Source organism: Eulemur rufifrons, unplaced genomic scaffold (assembly GCF_041146395.1).
Source record: "Eulemur rufifrons isolate Redbay unplaced genomic scaffold, OSU_ERuf_1 scaffold_150, whole genome shotgun sequence".
NCBI lineage: Eukaryota > Metazoa > Chordata > Mammalia > Primates > Lemuridae > Eulemur > Eulemur rufifrons.
In genome coordinates, this window is record NW_027182932.1 from 150,562 (window position 1) to 166,672 (window position 16,111).

Sequence of the window (16,111 nt, forward strand, 5' to 3'; positions counted from 1 at the left end):
TGTACAGTAAACATCTTCTCCACTAGAGTGAGAGCCATGAGGGGAGAAATGATGTCTGTTTTATTATTATTTCATCAATACCTGGCTCATTATAGAAATACCAGAGTGTTACTAATTGTACAAATGTATGGTAACTGCATATATGTCTAAAGTGATACATTTCAGAGACAAGCAGTATCACAAATTATCAGTGCCATGTGGGGAAACATTAGAAGGGAAGGCAGATAATATAAACAGAAAAGTGGCATTTTTTTCCCCTGTAAATCAGTGTTCATTGTTTTTAAGCTCACCTTACAAGTTCACCAGCACTGTGATGCACAACAGTAAGTAGGTAAAGAATCCACTACAGTTCTGTAAACAGCTAACAGATCTTTCTCTTTTGTTTTAAACTAAATTGCAAGGCAGCGACCACCCAATTTAAAATCCATAACCTTTGCTATATCTGGCAACAGCAACTCCAGCACTTACAGTCAGTTAAAAAGTTTCAGATTACCATGGCTCAAAACATTGGGACCTTATTATACTCTGTATTGTACTTTATTAAAATGAAGGAGTAGGAAGAGAAAAATGATTCTTATGCTACTACTGAGAAAAATGCATTCTATTTTCTTCCCAATATCGGGTTGTTCCTTTTTCACACATGGAATGTGCAAGAGCAGGGGTGATAAAAGAACAAGTGGGAGAATTGGCACGCAGCACTTTATTTCAGTAAATACTTTAGAAAGATAATTTCAGAGATGACCAAGTAGCTTTCAGATAAGGCAGTCTTGCTACAGTCCAGTAGAACATTAAGGATATTTTTGCAGAACGTAAAGAGACATAAAATTATTAATGCCTTCTTTAAATCTGTTTCCTGATGCCAACAAGCAAGCTATTATTCCACTATGATGACCACAGACTCTGCAGGCCAAAAAGGTTAAGAAATCAGATGTCCATGGAGTTTCTGTGGAATATTTCACATAAACATGTATTTATTAAACAACACAATGCTGACATGTTAAATACTGTATGCAAAAAAAAACAAGTTGCAAATCCTCAGCAGAAAATGTATTTCTGATGTTTCATTCTTGTAACTCTAAGGCTTCATGTTCCTGCTACTTAAATTTCTAATCTGTGCCTTTCTACTTTAGCTATTGATAAGTATACCTTTATAACATGCCTGAATAGAAGTCACTTTATTATAATGTGAATACTGGCAAGCAAACAATCAATCAATCTTCAAAAAATATGGCAATCTGACTTCTGGTTTCCGATCTGTAAGGAGCTTAGAAGTCATCATTCCCATCCACAGAACAAGAAAAAGGCTGAACAAATGGAAAACCCAACATCTCAGATCCACTGGAGAAATGAGGGTACACAGGAAACTGCTGCTCCCCAAACGAGAGAGACAGGCAGGCAGACAGAGAACCACAACTCAGCCAGAACAGAAACCCACAAGCAGAAACTCTGCAGGACCCAGTACCAGGGCAGGAAAATCTAAACTGTAATTTACGACTAGCTGGAGGCTCAGCGTAGACAAGTTTAAGAGTTAAGGACTCCAGGGGTGCCTGGTCTTAGGCAGGCCCCCACACGGCTGTGGGTTTCACCTCCCGGAACCTTCCTACCAGGTTCCCACAGTGAAGGTCAGAGAAAATCTCCTGTGCCTCAGCAAAGGGAGGGGAAGGCAGCCATGGTGCAACACACCAGCACATTCTGTTCTCCTAGTAAGGCTGGCCCTCGAGAGAAACTTTCACCAGAGCCTAACCAACCGGGTTTCACCAAAAACTAACCAAGTTGGGGGAGGGGAAATAAATATCCCACTCCAGTCTGCTCCAGCCTTTTTGTCTCACTTGGGGGTAGAAACAAAACAAAACTGAGAAGCACTTTTGTGTAGGTCACAGCCAGGGGCACAGACTCACTGAAAACCTGAGAACTAACCATGGCACTGTCTAATGTCTCCCCTCCCCCCACTCCTTAACACATAACAGGATGACAAAAGAAACAAGCGCCTTCTTAGTCTCAAACTCAAAGACAAGAGAGGACAAACATAAGGGCACAAGAGGAAACTTTATCCTCCAACACCTAAAGCTAGTAAATAGTAAAAGTAAATAGTAAAACGGCCTAAACCCCAACCAGATAAACATAAAACCTCACAACAAATGCCTATTTACCATGGCTCCTTTTACCCACTATATCATCATGTTCAACAAAAAATTACAAGGCATACTTAATATGGCAATAGGACTCAAGTGTTCCACAATCTTTTAAAACGCTATTGAAAATGTAATCTTTGATACTATGGTCGATTATAAAAAGTCAGGATAAGCAGGGATATTCAGCCAACACTAGCACTATTCAACATTATACTAGAGGTCTTAGTTAATTCAGTTAAGTTCCAAAAGGATAAACAGTTTAAATATCAGAAAACAACTAAAAAATGCCACTATGTGGAGACTATTTGGAAGACAATAAGCATTTCAACTATCAAACTAACTGAAAACCAGGCCCAGCAGTGCACGCCTGTAGTCCCAGCTACTAGGGAGGCTGAGGACGGAGGATCACCTGCATCCAGGGGTTTGAAGACCAGCCTGGGCAACATAGCAAAATCCCATCACAAAAAAGAAAATGATAATAACAAAAATAAAATTTAAAAAACTAATTCAAGTGTTCAGTATGGTGTTTGCATTAAAAATTAGCATATAAAAATTATTAGGTTCCTATATATTAATCAGTTAGGAAAATATAACAATAGGACTTCAAATAGAAAAAATAAATCCATAAAATACCTAGAACAAATCTAACAAGAAATATGCAAACTTACATAATAAAATTTTACAACTTTACTAAAAGAATATGAGACTGGGCGCTGTGGCTCATGCCTATAAACCTAGCACTTTGGAAGGCTAAGGCAAGAGGATTGCTTGCGCTCAGAAGTTCAAGATCAGCCTGAGCATGAGTGGAACCCTGTCTCTAGAAAAAAATGGAAAAATTAGCCGGGCATGGTGGAGCATGCCTGTAGTCTCAGCTACTCGGGAGGTGAGGCAGGAGGATCGCTTGAGCCCAGGACTTTGAGGTTGCTGTGAGCCAGGCTGATGCCATGGCACTCTAGCTTGGGCAACAGAGTGAGACTCTGTCTCAAAAATAAATAAATAAATAAATAAATAAAAGAAGAAGTGCCAATACCTGCCCAAATTCCTGACCTTCAAAAATGAGAGGTAAATTATTAATAAAAGAATTGCTCGCTAAAACCACTAAGTTCTAAGATAGTTTGTTATATGGCAATAGAGAACAGGAACCCGTACATGATTATTTTCATTTAGTTTGTATATATTTTGTTTGCATACATTTTTTAACTAAAGATTTTCATGTTTCTTGAGGAAATCTTTGTGTAACTATCCTTATTGGCCAAAATGAGGTCATCCAATTCCTATCAAGATTGCAAACTGTCACAGGCTTCTGATCCCAACAGAATCAACCCTGGGAAGGAAAAAGCATAGAAGTAAATCCAGATTCCAGGAACAGTAACAGCAGCAGCAACAAAAACAAACAGAAACTGCTGGAGATACCAGAAGCTGTACTGAACTTATCTGAGAGGAAACTGGTGACCAGAAGCAAAGGGCAGCAGAGGTTGGAGTTAAAAGACAGATTAGCTAAAAGCTTTTTTGAATTCTGCCCTTGTCTCTCCTTTGATTGTCCCTTCACCACAGAAAAATTAGCAGCAACAGCCTAGATGTCTTTGACAGCAAGATACAATGCAGACAACACAAAAGCCCTGTGGGGGAAGCTGTGGAAACAGGTGCAGTGCCTCTGGGCACTCACCCTTCCTGCCCCCACTCAGGCTCCCACAGCAAGGGCCAGGGGTACGGAGCCGAGAGGGAGTTATGATCTAAGGACACTGCCTCTTCCCGATATTACTCATTCTGAGAGTGTACGAAGCAAACCCTAATCAGAAGTTGCCTGATGCAGCATCAGCCAAGAGGAGACTCAACAGCACTTCAGCGGTGCCAGGCGGCTGGCTGACCTAGACTCAGGCCCTTCCTCTCCTTAAACTCACCTGGACTGACACAAATTCCAATGCACATTAGAGTAAGTAACTAATACCTCCCCCCCCCCAAGGGGCATAGACAAACAGATACATCTGGAGCATAAAACCACTGTAAAAGAAAGACAACACACTAAACAATTGATGCCATCTGAAGTAGAATTATTGGAATGGAGGATCCAAGAATACAGCCCTGAGAAGTCAATGAGAGATGTAAGCACTACGAAACGAAAACAAGAAACAATGAAAAAGAATCAAGTAGAAATATTGAGCATGAAAAAGAGACAATATCCAGATAATCGGAGTTTCAGAAGGAGGGAAGAAATAAAGCATTTCAAGAAATAATGAGGGTAACTTTCCCAGAATTAAAGGTAAAAGAAGTCAATATTATAAGGGCTCAAAGAGCCAAATAACAGAGGAAACTATTCCTAGAAAATTTAAGTTCACCAAAGAAAAAATTTGAAAACACTGAAAGAAAAGAATAGACCAACGCCAAAGCAAAAGAATAAGATTAATATATATCGCAGTAAGTAACACTGGATACAAGATGGAGTAACCCAAATTCACAATCCATACTTTTTTTTTTTTTTTTTTTTTTTTGAGACAGAGTCTCACTTTGTTGCCCAGGCTAGAGTGAGTGCCGTGGCGTCAGCCTAGCTCACAACAACCTCCAACTCCTGGGCTCAAGCGATCCTCCTGCCTCAGCCTCCCGAGTAGCTGGGACTACAGGCATGCACCACCATGCCCGGCTAATTTTTTGTATATATATATTTTAGTTGTCCATATAATTTCTTTCTATTTTTAGTAGAGACGGGGTCTCACTCTTGCTCAGGCTGGTCTCGAACTCCTGACCTCGAGCGATCCACCCGTCTCGGCCTCCCAGAGTGCTAGGATTACAGGCGTGAGCCACCGCGCCCAGCCCACAATCCATACTTCTTGAGGCAAGGGTTTTTTCAGAATTTAAAATTGCTATAGCTTGAATGTATCCTCCAAAAAGCATGTGTTGGAAACTCAATATCCAATGCAACAGTATCGGGAGTAGCGATCAGCCCTCAGGGACGGATTCATTCTGGCCCTGCACTGAGAGTGCGTCCATCAGGAAGGGTTCATTATAAAGGGGTGAGTTCCCCCACTGCCTCGCTTTCTCTGCCCAGCGAGATACCAGCCTCTCGCTCTTGGACTTCCTATCCTCCAGAACTGTCAGCCAATAAACTTCTGATTCATCATAAACTACCCAGTCTGTGGTATTCTGTTACAGACAGACAAAACAGACTAAGACAAGAATTTTTCAGATTTTACAAAAGTAATATGGTATATATCATATATTATGTAACATCCAGAGCAGTGTCTAAGGCACTGACCCATAATTGAACTCATTAATATTTTGAAGCAAAAATCTATAAATACACTAAATGAGATGAATAAAAGCCATAAATACCCTCATGTCAGTTAAGGTTGGGTTCTTCTGTCAAATGAGCCATAAACAGCCTCACGTCAGCTTGTTGGGTTTTGTTGCCAAATGAGTTACAAGAAGTCCTTTGGTTTTCAGATCTTTTTTTGAGTTTGGAATTCCAGGTAAAGGATTGTTACCTCTATTTTAAAAGTCTTGAATTAAAAGAACTTTACATTTAGAATTTTCCATCCAGACAAAATATCATTCCAATATGTTAGGCAAAAATATTCTCAAGAACACAAAGCCTCAGAATGTCATATAAAGCCCACTAAGCACAATCTTGGAGGAATATTGAAAAGAAAAAGAAAAAGGGAGGGACAAAATAAAAGTAGTCAAATGCCTTGATATCGAACAAAACTCTGACCTAAAATACTAGCAATACATTCACTGGGGACGGGGAGTCAGGACACACACCCAGAGAACGTAAGAGTGCGCTAGAGTATCTGTCATATGTGGGGGAAGAAAAAGCTACTTTAAGTGTAATCAATATGCAGAAATAAACAAGAATGGGTCTAAAGGACAACAAGCATGAGAACAATAATAGGAAAAAAAAAACAAACCCCAACCTATGCAATGAAAGGCAGGAAAGGGGGGAAAGGACCAAAAGTAAGCCCAATTAGAGTAATTACAACAGGGGCTGAGGCAGGAGGATCATTTCAGGCCAGGAGTTCACGACTAGCTTGAGCTACAATGAGACCCCGTCTCTACAAAAAATAGAAAAATTAGCTGGGCATGGTGGCATGAATCTATAGTCCCAGCTACTCCAGAGGCTGAGGCAGGAGGATCACTTGAGCCCAGGAGTTTGAGGTTGCTGTGAGCTATGATGATGCCACGGCACTCTAGCCTGGGAGACAGAGCAGGACCCTGTCTCAAAAAAAAAAAAAGGAATTACAATAATGTTAATGAGTTAAACTTGCCAATTTAAAAACAAATTAGGCCAAAGATTTTATGGTGGGTTAAAAAATGATAAAGCAATATAGTCCCTACAAGAGACATATTTAAGAAAGGATACATCAGATGAGTATGAATCAAAATAAAGCTACAGTAGCAATCATAATAAAATTTAAGGCAAAAAATATCATAAAGGACAAATTCAGATACTATATACTGATATAACAAAAATGTATTATCATCATGAACACATCCATAGAAAACAAGAAAGCTTCAATATACATAAGGAATAAATACCACAAATACAGGTGTAAAAATTCAAGTGTAGTTGAGAATTTTAACATCAATTCATCAAGAAGAGAACAATATAAGTAGAGATATTGACGATCCCAGCAAAAAAACTAGAGAATATCTATTATATTCGTGAGCATACAGCACACACACACACTGGTCGTATAATAGAAAAGGCATGCCTCAAAACACTTGAGAGGATCAATACCAGACAGACTGTATTCTCTTACAAAAATAGGATGAAATTAATGACAAAAAGATGGCTTTTAAAATCTCATGTTTGGAAACTACATAACTAGATAATTCAAATTAAAAGGTAAAAACGTAAACATTTTTTAAAATACTTACTAGCACTTAATGGTAATGAAAATTCAAGGCTACCCTCTAACTGGATCAACTTGGCTGACTTGTCATTCCCAGACCAATCACTGCGGCCAAAGGAATGGTAAAAACCAATGGGTTCTTTAAACCAGAAGACTAGGATTAGGCTGATTTGCTTAGGCCACAGGAATCCACAAGGATAGCAGAAGCAGCAGGGGCAGTGGGAAGAAATCTGGTATCGTATCTGGAAGAGCAAAGAGGAGATACATGGAAGAGTATGGAGGCAACGATGCCTACAGAGCTTTAATTCCAGTTCGGCCACAATTCCCTAAGGTTAATTACTGATCATGTAATTTGGGATGGGATCTCAGTTTTCTTAGGTGAAAAATGAAAACACTATCTAAGAGTCCTTTTAGCTCGAGGAGTTTGCAATTACATCATGATGTTTTGTTCAAGCTGTAACAGGGTCTGGCACATATTGGTATGTACGTACAGAATGAATGAGAAGTTTACCACATTCAATTTGAGAGATTCTTAGGACTATTACCTAAAACAACTAATGGATTTCCAATAGATAAATGGGAAAAGGATGTAAAATTTACAATCCACAGAGGAGAAGCTGGTAGGCTTCTTTTAAAATGTTCAAAGTTCCTAATTAAAGAAATTAAAATTAAAAACAAAAAATGCAACTGCCATTTCACATCTATGCAATGAATTTTAAAATGTGGTAATCAATAAAGGGAAAGAAGTAGAGAAACTACTAATTGCATACACACTGTCAGAAATTATTGAAAATGTTTACATTTAATGCATTAGTAACACTTCTGGAAATACAGAAATAATCCTGAGTAATCCAAAAGAAAGCAAAATACCTATATGGACAAAAATGTTTTATTGTAGTATTTCCTAATATAATAGGAGGGAAAACCCAGATGCAACATAATTGTATAAAAACCAGGTAATAATGAAATTATGCTTTAATGATAGATTATATAGTCACTGTCATAGTATTAGGAGAATATATTTAATAAATTGTATTATTTAGGAGAATCTATGGAGTCCAATAACCATGCAACATTCACATTAAAATTGCTATGACCATTTAATTTTTTTTTTTTTTTTTTTTTTTTTTGAGACAGAGTCTCACTCTGTTGCCCGGGCTAGAGTGAGTGCCGTGGCGTCAGCCTAGCTCACAGCAACCTCAAACTCCTGGGCTTAAGCGATCCTACTGCCTCAGCCTCCCGAGTAGCTGGGACTACAGGCATGCGCCACCATGCCCGGCTAATTTTTTGTGTGTATATATTTTAGTTGTCCATATAATTTCTATTTTTTTTTTAGTAGAGACGGGGTCTCGCTCTTGCTCAGGCTGGTCTCGAACTCCTGACCTCAAGCGATCCACCCGCCTCGGCCTCCCAGAGTGCTAGGATTACAGGCGTGAGCCACCGCGCCCGGCCATGACCATTTAATTTTTAAAGTTATTAAAACCTCAAAGCTTGTGTTTAAAAATCTGACAAATTTGGTGCCCTGTGTTTTGAAAACGTCTAGACTTCACCAAGAATGGGCCAGTAATCATGACATTTTAGATATAATTCACAGAAATATTAACTTCCAAGAGTATTTTATTTTTATGCTAAAAGAGAATGTAATATAGCTACTCTTATTGAGTGTGCAACTTATGACTGCTTTGGACTTTTTAAATAAAACGTGTGGAAAATTTTCAACTCCACTATGCCAAAGAAAGTATTGGTCTTAATTGTACTAAATGCTTTATATTTTATCTGTTTCATTGGCTCAGCTCCACATGAGACCAGAGCCTGCCTTGATTTCTGGAATGCTGCCCCCATGCTTTTCTCCTAGGCTTTGTTGCCAGGGTTGCAGCTGCACAACCAATTCTCATTAAAATGTGAGTCTATGAAATGCAGGTCTATGGAAACTGATATAAAGGATTTCATCATCTTCTCACAATTCACCATGAGGACTGAACTCCCACTCTTCCCAAGCCATACAACTACCTGAACCCTCCTCTACCAACTCACACACCAGATAGAATAAATGTAGCAGTTCAGTCTAAAATATCCAAATAAAAACAGTCATAAAGGAGAAAATGGCACAGTAATGAACATTAAAGTCTGGTAAAAGTTATTTCAAAATGACTTCTAATACTCATGATGTAGTCATAGGTTATAGCTGGATACTCATACAGTGATGTGATTTTAGAAATAATACTTCTCAAGAATAAATACCTGCCAGAAAGAATGGACACTCTGCAATAACAGTTCCAGAATAACAATTTCAGGAACTTCAAGTGAGGAAAACAAAAACCACAAGGAATTTACTCAAAATGCAAAATACTGCATAAGCTATTAATTTTGTTGTAGAACACTCACACCCTAAAATTTTCTTGGAAATGGAGGAAAAAAATTTAAGGACAATTTATACTTCTTTTCCCTTTTTTACTAGGATCTTAGTATTTTCAATTAAAACTAAACAGCTCAAATTCTCTCATGCCAAGTAAAAAGGACAGTCAGTTTTTTATTAAAACATAATATTTTGAATGTTGGTATACCATTGGAATTCTTATAACATGTAGAACCTTAGAATTTTAACTATATTGGAGAAAAGAATTAAGGTGAGCAAAACATCTTGGGGTTAAGTACACATAGCTGAGTCTGTTCCCCAGGCAATTCCTTTACAGCTAACTAAATAAAAGAAAAAAATGGGGGAGGGGGAGAGTGAAGGGTATATCCCTAGACAATCTGATTATACAACATGTACTTTAAATTACAGAAACAAAGCACACAGATAACAGTTCTAAAAAGTGACTATTAGTTGCATTTTTTAGGTAATCAAACTATAAAATCTTTAAGTGTACTTCATAACTTCATAAAGCTTTTTTAAAGTATATGAGAAATACATGATTTTTCTTTTAAGAGATGTGGTCTTCCTCTGGCACCCAGGCTGGAGTGCAACGGTGCCATCATAGCTCACTGAGAAATACATCAAAATGCTTGTTAAAAATATAGATTAGGATCCCCTCATGCCCCTTAGGATGGCTACTACCAAAAAAACAAAAAATAAGTGTTGGTGAGGATGTGAAGAAATCAGAAACCCTGTGCACTGTTGGAGAGACTGTAAAATGGTGCAGGTGCCACGGAAAACATGATTACAGGTCCTCGAAAAATTAAAAATAGAAATACCACATGATCCAGCAATCCCATTTCTGGGATAGAGTCAAAAGAATTGAAGGCAGGGTCTTGAAGAGATGTCTGTACGCCCATGATAATACCAGCACTATTCACAATAGCCAACCCAAACGTCCACCAAGGGATAAAGAGATAAACCAAATATGGTACATACACAATGGAGTATAATTCAGCCTTAAAAAAGAATGGAATTCTGCCATATGCTATAACATGAATGAGCCTTGTGGACATCATGTCAAGTGAAATAAGCCAGTCACGAATACTGCATGATTCCACTTAAATGAGGTCTCTAAAGTAGCCAAGTTCATAAAAACATAAAGTAGGTGGGTACCAGGGGATGGTGGTAGGGGGAAAAGGAAAGCTACTGTTTAATGGGTATAGAGTTTTAGTTTTACAAGATAAAAAAGTTTTGGAGATCTGTTTCACAGCAATGTAAATATGCTTAACGCTACTAAACCATACACTTAGAAATGATTACCATGATAAATCTCATGTTATGTGGAGTCTTTAAAAATTTATTCTTCAACTACACCAATGTTATGTGGTTTTTACCAGTACTATGGAAAAAATTTTTCCAAAGGAGATTCAGGGTGATTTCACCCTTGGAGATTCTGATAAGTTGATAAAGACGAAAATTTGGTGGAATTTTTTTTTTTTTTGCTTTTACCAACTATCACCTTTTTTTCCCCCCAGATAGGTCTTATATCACCATGGCACAAAACTCAAGATTCAAGATATTAATTATGAAAACTAAATTTCCTTCCCACCTTACTCCTAGCCACCCAGTTCTCCTCTAACACAGCCACTAATATTAGCTTCTTCTGTAGCCTTTCACAGGTAGTCAATATAGGTAAAAATATTTTTACATAGTATCATATATCATTGGCACCCTACCTTTTCACTTCATACTACATCTTGAAAATCAGGCAATAGCAATAACTTTTTAAAAACTACCTCCCTCAATTTTTTATTTATTTATTTATTTATCTTTCGAGACAGAGTCTCACTCTGTTGCCCGGGCTAGAGTGCCATGGTGTCAGCCTCGCTCACAGCAACCTCAAACTCCTGGGCTCAAGCGATCCTCCTGCCTCAGCCTCCCAAGTAGCTGGGACTACAGGCATGCGCCACCACGCCCAGCTAATTTTTTCTATATATATTTTTAGTTGTGTGGCTAATTTCTTTCTATCTTTTAGTAGAGACAGGGTCTCGTTCTTGCTCAGGCTGGTCTCGAACTCCTGAGCTCAAATGATCTGCCCGCTTTGGCCTCCCAGAGTGCTGGGATTACAGGCGTGAGCCACTGCGCCCGGCCCTCCCTTAGTTTTTAAAGGCTGCATTTTTATATCAGTAGAAATAGTCTCTGACAGATGGAAAAGTAAGTTGTTTCTAATATTTTTCTATTGTAAGAAATGTTGCAAAGAATAACCTGTATATTCACACATGTGGAAATATGATGAAGTAAATCCAAACCTAAAGGATTTATCTGCAGGATAAATACCAAGAAGTGAAAATGATTAATCAAAGGACACATACATTTAAACTTTGGTAGGCATTTTTAAATTTTGGCAGACATTTCCCAAATCTCCTAAGAGAATGTACCAACCTATACTTCCTCTAACAATGCATCAGAGTACCTGTATTTTCTATCTTTCAAAAAATATTTTCTTAAAAGTCTTCCCTAATTTCAAATATAAAAAGGAAAAAAATCTGTATTCCTTCTCTCAAGGATCTGATTTTTTCCTGATGACTACCCAGCTGCCAAAAAAAAAAAAAAAAAAAAAAAAAACCCTTATCTCCTTTTCACACTTGAAATGTGTCTTCATTATATTCTAAATTTCCATATGAATTTGGGACTACTTGTATTCTGTACCACTAATCTATCTAATCATATACCTGAATCATGGTGTTTTATTACTGTAACTTTAGAATACACTTTTAATATCTGGGAGAACTAGTTCCTTTTTAAAAGTTCCCTTTTTAAAGAATTTCTCTGGATAATCTTATTTTTTCCTTACAAAATTTCAGATTCAGCTGGTCTAATCCTTAAAAATCCTGCTGGTATTTTTATTGGGATCATGCTATGTTATTGATTAAAGAAGAATAACATTTTTCACATATTGAATCATGATGGTGACTCTCTATATCATCTTTTAGGTTTTAGATGATTCTGCTATAGGTGACCTGCATTCTGAGAAACAGCCCTGCCCGTCCAACTGCAGAACAGTGGTGCCTGACAAGGGGCGAGCGAAGCCACTGCACACAGTGCAGGCCACGCCTAGCAGCGGGCTGCAGCCTACCAGTGCTATGTATCAGTGCAGTTATCCTTGTTAGGGAGATCAGTAGTTCTTCCCAGCGGCAGAAACTGCACTCCAAACCACTTTCTATGGCCCTAGGGTAGAGGACAACTGCAGCTGAAGTGGTTCAGAATTCCACTCTATACAGGAACTTAAAAATCAGTGGTTTATTATAGGTTTAAGAGAACCAGAATGACATGAGACCCTGGGTGCGGGAAGGAAAAATTAACACTGTGACTTGAAAAGATCATTCTCCCACCTTCCACTCCTAATTCACTTAAAAGATCAGCATTTCAGGTAAATACACTAAGTTGCATAAAATTAAAACCTATGTGACTAAGTAAGTCCCAGCTGAAAGGAATGGGCTCAAAAAGGCTTTTCTAGGCCGGGTGCTGTGGCTCACAGCTATAATCCTAGCACTCTGGGAGGCCAAGGCGGGTGGATCACTCGAGGTCAGGAGTTCGAGACCACCCTGAGCAAGAGCGAGACCCCCCCATCTCTATTAAAAATAGAGAGAAATTATCTGGCCAACTAAAAATATATAGAAAAAAATTAGCCGGGCGTGTTGGCACATGCCTGTAGTCCCAGCAACTTGGGAGGCTGAGGCAGAAGGATGGCTTGAGCCCAGGAGTCTGAGGTTGCTGTGAGCGAGGCTGACACCATGGCACTCTAGCCCGGGCAACAGAGTGAGACTCTGTCTCACAAGGAAAAAAAAAATAAAGGCTTTTCTTTTTTTAAGAGACAGGGTCTTGCTCTGTTGCCCAGGCTGGACTGCAGAGGCACAATCATAGCTCACTGCAGTCTCAAACTCCTGGGTTCAAGCAATCCTCTTAGCTCAGCTGGGACCATAGGCATGCGCCATGATCCCAGCTACTTTTTTTTTTTTTTTTTTTTTTTAAAGAAACAGGGTCTTGCTGTTGTCCAGGCTGTTCTCAAACTCCTGGGCTCAAGCGATCTTCCTGCCTCCACCTCCCAAAGTGCTAAGATTACAGGTGTGAGCTACCATGTCTTGCCCCAAAAAGGCTTGTTGAAGTGACAGGCAGAGCCTTGGTGTATGAAAAGCACTCACCCTAACAATGGCCAGCTAATTAATTAAGATCACCAATACTATTTACATAAGCATATCCCCTTAGATGGCAATTATTTCCAGATACTTCTAAACTGGACCATTAACTATAAAACTGGAAATTTAATATCAGTTTCCATTCCCTACACTTTAGTATCGGACTTTAAAATATTTTCTCTCTATAGGCCAGACATAGTGGCTCATGCCTATAATCCCAGCACTTTGGGAAGCCAAGGCAGGAAGATTGCTTCGACACCAGCCTGGGCTAAATAGTGAGACCTCATGTCCACAAAAAAATTTAAAAATTCGTTGGGAATGGTGGTGCATGCCTGTAGTCCTAGCTACTTGGAAGGCTGAGGTTGGAGGATAGCTTGAACCCAGGAGTTCAAAGTTACAGTGTGTTATGATTGTACCACTATACTCCAGCCTGGATGACAGAGCAAGACCTTGTCTCTTAAAAATATATATATTTATATACATTTTTTTCTAGCTATAGATGAAGATTTTCACATTGGATCAAATTCCCAAAACTGAAGAGCTAATACCAATCATTCTATTCCCTGAAAGTTTCCCAAACTCCTTCTTTCTAGATATTAACATTTAGAAAGGGAGAAACTCAGAGCCATTAAGGCTAATGTGTGCAAAAATATCCCATTGTATTTCTGGGTTTAAAAAAATTTCAATTTCTACAATGTGTACATTCTCTCACATTTGGTGAACAGATTATTCCTTTTGTCTCTGTGGGGGGCGGGGGCTCAATACCTAAACCCAACAGATTGCTTCTAGTAGACTGGTACGCATAGCAAGATGCTATGAAGTCAGAATGGGAAATCAGGATCAGAAGTCAGCCATATGACCACGAAACCAGGAAGTTTCTGAGTTTTTTCCATCTCTAAAATTGCTATATTCTTTTCCTATCACCAGTGAAAAAATAAGCTATCAAGATAACTCACTAATCAGATAATTACAAAAACTAACTTATTCAACAAATATTCACTGAGCTCCTACATATTAGGACCACATAGATATTTTAATAAGACACATATAAATTAAATAAGTCAACATATTATAAAACTATATTTTTAAAAGCACAAAAATAAGCACTATATTCTTGAAAAAACCATAGAAGCAAAATATTTGTAGACTACCAGAGATTAACTACAGTGCAGTTTAACTAGATAAAAGTAACTTTATTTTTAGTTTGTAGCAACTGCAACACAGTGACAAACACTTTTTAAGATCATTTTAAACACATTTTAAAATCTGGCCTATACAGATGTCAAAATTGAATTGACAATATTCAACATATACTTCTGATTTTAAAAAGTCTTAACCAGCAAAGCGATCTCTTTCACATTTATAAAGCACACTCAAAGGCAGACATAATGCTTAATCATTCCTAGGACATAGGTGCATCTTAAAAAAGAAAAAAATGCTCTATGTCAAAATATTATAAACATTCCAAAAATGTAAGCATTTAATGGAACATTAGAAGCATTAATTATTGAACAAGACAAGATGCTCATTATAATCACAATGTTCTAGAAGTTCTAGCCAATGCAATGAACAATCTGGCTCCAGAGTCCATTCCTTTTAATTTTCTACATCTCTCTTCAAAAAGAATAATAGATTTATGAAGATCACTTAAAATCTTTTAAAATCCTGAAGGAAAAATGAAAACAGGTAAAAAAAAAATACATAAAGTTAAATCTCAATACCAATTAAAGAAAAAAAATGAAGAAAATAAGAAATATTTTCTGCTCAAATGGGCAGACTTAAAAAATATTATAATTCTAAAGATTTCATGAGTTCAGTGAATAGTCCTAGGATTACAGACCAGAACTTCATAATTAAAGTTTAAAAGACTAAATAACGTGCCGTTATCCTTACCCCTAGAATCCCAATCCCAGGAATCAAGTTTCAGAAAATACGGATGTGCCCAGACTGAACCTGGGAGTGGACACTGGGCTGCGATTACCCTTCCCATGTTTCTGATAGACAACACTGATAGAATTTTATTTTAGAAAATGTGGCATCAGAGATATGTTTCAATTTTTTTAGCCCATCATGTAGCTGTCATATGTGATGGGTTAAAAGTACATTTTAAAAATTTTCTTTTTCCCTGTACAGTAAGACTTCAAGACAGTCCCTTCTTCCCCCTTCCCTTCCCCTCTCACCATGTACTCAAGAAAGTCCCTGCTGAAAAGAACAGTAACCCAGTGGGCAAGACATGACGCCTTCCGCACCGGCCCTGAGCAGCACAGCACAGTCCACAGTCTGAACAGCGGTTAAGGGCACAGACCTCAGAGCCAAAAGCTCTAGGTTACAACCTCAATTCTATCTCCTAGCTGAATGAACCTTGATAAAGTCACTTAACCTCTCTAAATTTTCTCAAGTATATAAATGAATACAATTTATTAAACAGGTAAGTTAAGATAATACAGAAAAGTACTTGACACAGAGCCTGGCATTTATTTAGTAGTTCAACTAATGTTAAGATATTATTATCTGTATTATTACGAAAAAAAAAAAAAAAAAGCCACCTGTCCATTCCTTAAAAAAAAAGATTGTCTT

The 16,111-nt window shown here is 38.0% G+C and overlaps 1 long non-coding RNA gene across 2 annotated transcripts in view; it reads right to left on the reverse strand.

The window, feature by feature from the left end:
* The window catches only part of LOC138379727 (uncharacterized), a 44,312-nt gene that overhangs the window by 18,945 nt on the left and 9,256 nt on the right, over positions 1-16,111 (reverse strand). The gene's annotated exons all lie outside the window — the stretch shown is intronic.